This window comes from Euprymna scolopes, chromosome 26, assembly GCF_053919585.1.
Source record: "Euprymna scolopes isolate OS-2025 chromosome 26, ASM5391958v1, whole genome shotgun sequence".
NCBI classification, from domain to species: Eukaryota; Metazoa; Mollusca; class Cephalopoda; order Sepiida; family Sepiolidae; genus Euprymna; species Euprymna scolopes.
In genome coordinates, this window is record NC_136507.1 from 56,333,360 (window position 1) to 56,339,359 (window position 6,000).

A 6,000-nucleotide genomic window follows, 5' to 3' on the forward strand; every position below is an offset into this window, starting at 1 on the left:
AATACAATTGCAAATGACTTTGGACTTCTATCCAGTCATGACTGATGGAATGAGAGCATGCTACCTCTATGGATAAAATGAAGGGTCCCATTCGAAATTCTGCACAGATTCCCAAGTTCGACAAGATACACGTGAAGAAGGTTAAAGCTTACATTGACTAAAACATTGTGAAAATAACACTCAAGAACGATCGTCTGAAGAATCCAAATATGAATTATGTATTAATATTGACTTTCACAAATCACTCATGACTACTTTTGTAAATTCTGACTTTTTGGCAAGGAGCAAAGTGTAGTATTTGTTCTGGTACTGCACGTCATCTTTTCTGTCCTCAGTCGGTCTAGGAGGATTTCTCCGTCACTGAAGCAATTTTCATTTATGTCTCAATCTGGAGTTTCTCTTTTTGAACAGCTGTATTTTTTCACACATTAAAAAAACAAACTAAACTCGTGGGAAAGCAAACTAATCTAGAAAATATGAATACTTATTAATATTTTCCAATATCAATATATATTCAAATATTAATACGTTTCAATATATATATATTCAAATATTAATATTTTTCAATATATATATATTCAAATATTAATATTTTTCTATATCAATATATATATATTAAAATATTAATATTTTTCAATATATATATATATATATATATATATATATATATATATATATTCAAATATTAATATTTTTCAATATATACACTTGTGCCCGATATTATTCATACCCCTCGGATCTTTGAGATTTCTATAAGAATATTACTCAAGCCAGAAGGTAGACAATATTAAAGGGATTTCAAACAATAAATCAAGCATAAGCATTTAATTTAAACTCAACGAATAAATAAATTATGCAAGTTTGAAGCATTATACTAAGAAAAACAATAATGGCACTAGTTCAAAATTATTCATACCTCTCTTACTAATAGTCAATAGCATGCCCTTTATTCTTAATAACTGCCTGTAACCGTTTTGGATATTTATCAACAAGGTTTTTACAAGCATCAACACTGATTTTTGACCATTCTTCAATGCAGTAGTTCTCTTAATCCCTCAAATTTCTAGGTTTCCGCTTTTTAACCTCAGTTTTCAATATGTGCCAGAGGTTTTCGATAGGGTTCAGGTCAGGACTCTGGCTAGGCCATTCCAAAACATTAATGTGATTATCCTCAAACCATTTCTTGACTATTTTGGCAGTATGTTTTGGATCATTATCCTGTTGAAGGACCCAGTTTGGTCCTAAATGGAGCTTCTCCGCATCCTGTCTAATGTTTTTCTGGAGTATCTCCTAATATTGCTCCTTCTTCATGGTTCCATCTATCTTGACCAAACTACCTGGACCACTAGCCGAAAAGGAGCCCCAAAACATTAGGCTACCACCACCATGTTTCACCGTGGGTATGGTGTTCTTTGGGTTGTAAGCTTCTCCTTTCTTCCTCCAAACGTAAGAAGCATCCATATGGCCAAACAATTCAATTTTTGTTTCGTCAGTCCACAAAATACTTGAGAAAACGGACTCTGGAGAATTCACATGGGTCCTAGCAAACTTTAGACGTGCTGCAAGGCGTTTTCCGGTGTGCAATGGAGTCCTTCCTGGTCTTCTTCCTTTCAGACCATTTTCATGCAGAGTCCTTTGCAATGTTTGCCTTGATATTTTCATGCCAGAAGACTCCAGATTTTCTAAAATGTCCTTAGTAGTGGTGGTTGGATTTGCATTAACACTTCTTACAATATTCCTGGTGGCTCTAGCAGACAGTTTCCTTTTCCTTCCTCTACCAATCAAGTTGTTTGTTGTGTGGTGGCTCTGGAATTTTTTGATGATGCTCTGTACTGTTGCTGTAGGGACCTCAAATTTCTTGGAAATTGACTTGTAACCTAAACCATCCTTATGTGAATTCACAATTTTAGTCCTAAGATCATTACTAAGCTCTTTTTTCTTCCCCATTCTAATAATTTTTATTCTTTTTTTGGTTTTCAGTTGATATCATTTTAATTTCTGAAAAATGCACAAAACGAAATGAAATTAATCAAAGGTTGTATAAAAGCATTCAAAATAAGAATCAAACAGGAAACAAACAGTCAGAAACTCGATTAATACTGAAAAAATAAGGGGGTATGATTATTTTTGAACATTGCAGATTTTATAAATAGCTGTATATTTCTTTTATTACAAGTATCCCGAGATTTTAAAATGACGAAAATGATCAGAAGAGGTTTATTAAGAATATGTATCAATATGGGCGTAAACAATAAATTCTTACAAAGTTACACCTAATAAACTCAATTTTCAAGAGGGGGTATGAATAATATCGGGCACATGTGTATATATTCAAATATTAATATTTTTCAATATCATATATTCAAATATTAATATTTTTCGATATCAATATATATATCCAAATATTAATACTTTACAACATCAATATATATTCAAATATTAATATTTTTCGATATATATATATTCAAATATTAATATTTTTCGATATATATATATATTCAAATATTGATATTTTTCAATATCCATATATAGTCAAATGTTGAGGTAAAACTTTGATGACTATTGATATGTTAAAAGTGAAAATATCTCTGAACATTTATTGACATTTAGAATTCGATGAAGAATTTTGAAGTTATTTAAATTCTTCAAACTGCTTTTGGAATCTTTCTGTTGAACGTTGGAATTTGAATGGTATTTCGAATTTATGAAAGTAGCATGCTCTCATTCCTTCAGCCATGACTTAGTAGAAACTTTAAGTAATTTGCGATTGTATTTTGTCCCCCATACTGAGGATTGAACCTTCAACCCCCAGAAGATTGCAATTTTCAACTTGATTTTACTAAGTAGTTTATCCCTTATGCTACAAGTCCTTTCAGGCAAGATGCACCTTAATAAGATTGGATATTACATTGACCGAAACGTTGTGCAAATAACACTTGCGATGAGAACAGCAGTCCAAAGGATCCAAATAATATGAATTAATGGTATAAGGGGAAAGAAAGGGAAATAACTCTAAAAGAATAAGGTTGTCCGCCTGGTTTAAAGACACTTTCCAACATGGATTCGGTGGGAGAAATAAAAACTGGAAATTACATTTGTTACTTTGAAAACTTGGTACAAAGGAACACTAATGCTATACAAATTTTATTTTACCCAAAAGACCAGGAGATTTCACATTTTAATGAAACGGTTGTACAGCTCATGGACATTTTTGGTGAGTTGTCATTATTTATTTAACATTCACTATAATTGTTTGAAATTAAAGTAGTGTTAATGATTTTGTTAATGCTGAAATCGTAAATGTACAATGCGAAAATTTTCGGCTGAAATCGCTGACAGATGAGCAATTCAAATGCCTCATTTTTTATCACAGAATGGCAATCTCCAGTTTATACAGCAAACCACTTACAAAAATGGGCAACTATTCTTTTAGATTATGACTTTTTGTATCTTCTTATCAAAAAGCAGTGGAAGACACCATTATTGCTGCTATATCTGTGGAATATGAAGTTGTCTGATTGAACTTCTTTCCACAGTGAGATCACTACCTGTTACTTCGGAGATGATCGAATAGGCTACAGCTGCTGATCCATTTTTATAGAAACTCTCCTTTTTGCTGAAGGTATTATTGTCCGATTGAAACTTTAGAACAGTTCTCAAGCAATTTCATTATGGACATCAGATGAAAACCTTGGCTCGTGAATATGTGTATTGGCCAAGCAGTTAGAGGAACTTATAAAGTGTTGTACTAAATGTCAACTGGTTGCAAAGTCTCCTCAGAAAACAATATTGCATCTATGGCTTATCCCAGAAATTTCATGGTTATGACTACATGCTACTTTTGCAGGACCAATAAATAGACAACATTAATATTAGTTGATGCTTACAGTAAATGGCTAGAAGTCTTTTAAATGAACCATACTACCTCAAATGAATCTGTAAAGAAACTACAAAAAATTTGCAGCAGGTTTGTCATCCCTGAAATATCAGTTTTTGGTAATAGTACTGTATTTACCTGAGTAGATATTTCCGATTTCTGTAAACACAACAGTATTCAGCACTTCAAATTTCCACCCTCCAAGCGACAATTAAATCGACAAACTGAACGGTTTGTCAATACATTTAAGAGAGCACTTAAAGTTAAAAGGAAGGAACACTATACAAGAGATCATGGAGATATTTCTAGGTAGCTACAGAGCTATCTAAATCCAAATGAAATGTCCTTCTGAAGCACAGATGAACAAAAAAATGGATGCTATTCGTCCATCATAAAATAATTTTTACAAGAGAAACAGAACGATGGAAAATTATTTTAATCGTCATCATGAGCAGAGTGCCGTCAATTCCTATCTGGACAACATGTATTGGCAAAAGACTAAAAATGAACACAAGGTCGTATAGTACATTGTTCTGGTTATATTATTTCTAAGTGAAACTGGCATTGGACAGACTGTTCCCCTAGATGAGTTCGTAATTAAAGGATACTCTAATTTAACATTCAAATCTGACCCCCAAGATCGCCATGAGCATGGAATATGTGCCTATATAAAAGATGGCTTTCCATGTGGTAGGGACATCTCCAGAGAAGATCCTAACTTACCCTATATGTGCTTTCGCGTTGCATTAGCTCACACTACTGCATTTATATTTACTCTCTATCGCCCCACAACAGTGGAATTACTATCTTTAAAAGCATATCTGAGAAAATTGACCAAGTCCTATCTGATTATCCTTCAGCAAATATTCATGTCTGTGGAGACTTCAATGTTCACAATGTGGAATGGTAAACTCACTCAAACAAGACCGATGATGAGGGGAGGTTCTGTCATGATTTCTCCATTGCTTATGACCTCACTCAGATTGTTCACAAACCAACCCATGTGCCCGATACTGATGGCCAGTATGCAAGTCTCCTAGACCTTTTTCTCACAACTTGCCCTGAACTGTGTTCAGCTTCCGTTCTGTCTCCACTTGGATCTTCTGACCACTCTGTTGTATCAGTTAAGATAAAAATGAATTGTAATAAGTCCTCAGATGTACCTTTCCATTGTACAGTATATCGATACTCTATGGCTGACTGGGATAGATTCTGTACATTTAAATCAGATCTACCTTTGTTTTCAATGTTTAAAAAGGATATGTCCTCTATAGTATCAGACCTGACAGAATGGTTAATTGTAGGTATAGACCGTTTCATACCCTCGAAAAAATTCCAGCAAAAACCTAACGGGAAGCTGTGGTTCTCTCCAGAATGTGCTTCTGCCATTGGGCACAGAAATCACTTTTTCCATTGCTTCCAATGTAATAGATGTACTGAGACTAAAGCCACTTTCAGAACTGCCGGCAACCACTGTAAAAAAGTAATAAAAAACGCAAGATAGTTGTGTGCTCAGTCCGTCAAGTCCAAAATAACTGAGTAGTGGCTTGGCTCCCACCAGTTTTGGCAAACAGAATCCTGAACAGAAGCGTGTGCTCTATCCCAACTATCATAAATGGACCTGAGGTAATCTCGTCAGCATCAGACAAAGCCAAACTCTTTGCCAAGAACTTTGCGGCTAATTCTACCCTTTGCGACTAAGGCTGCCAACCCCCAATATTTCCTCCTATATCAGAAAACACGCTATGTGATATACAAATATCTGTACGTGATGTTGCCAAGCTAATAAAAAACCTTGATTCCAGTAAAGCAACCGGCCCTGATGGTACTCCAATTATAGTACTCAAAAGACTTCAACCAGAACTAGTGCCCATCCTTACAAAACTGTTTAAATATTGTCTTAAGGAGAATTACTTCCCATCACCCTGGAAAATCTTATCAGTATGCCCTGTATTTAAGAATTCAGGTGATCGCTCATCTCCCTTTCAGTACAGACCAATAAGTCTCCTGTGCGTCATGAGTAAGTTGCTGGAGTGTGTCAAATAGAGAAGTAATCAACCATCTCAGCAAAAATAACCTTCTTAGTGACACGCAATATGGTTTCCATTCTGCTAGATCTACAC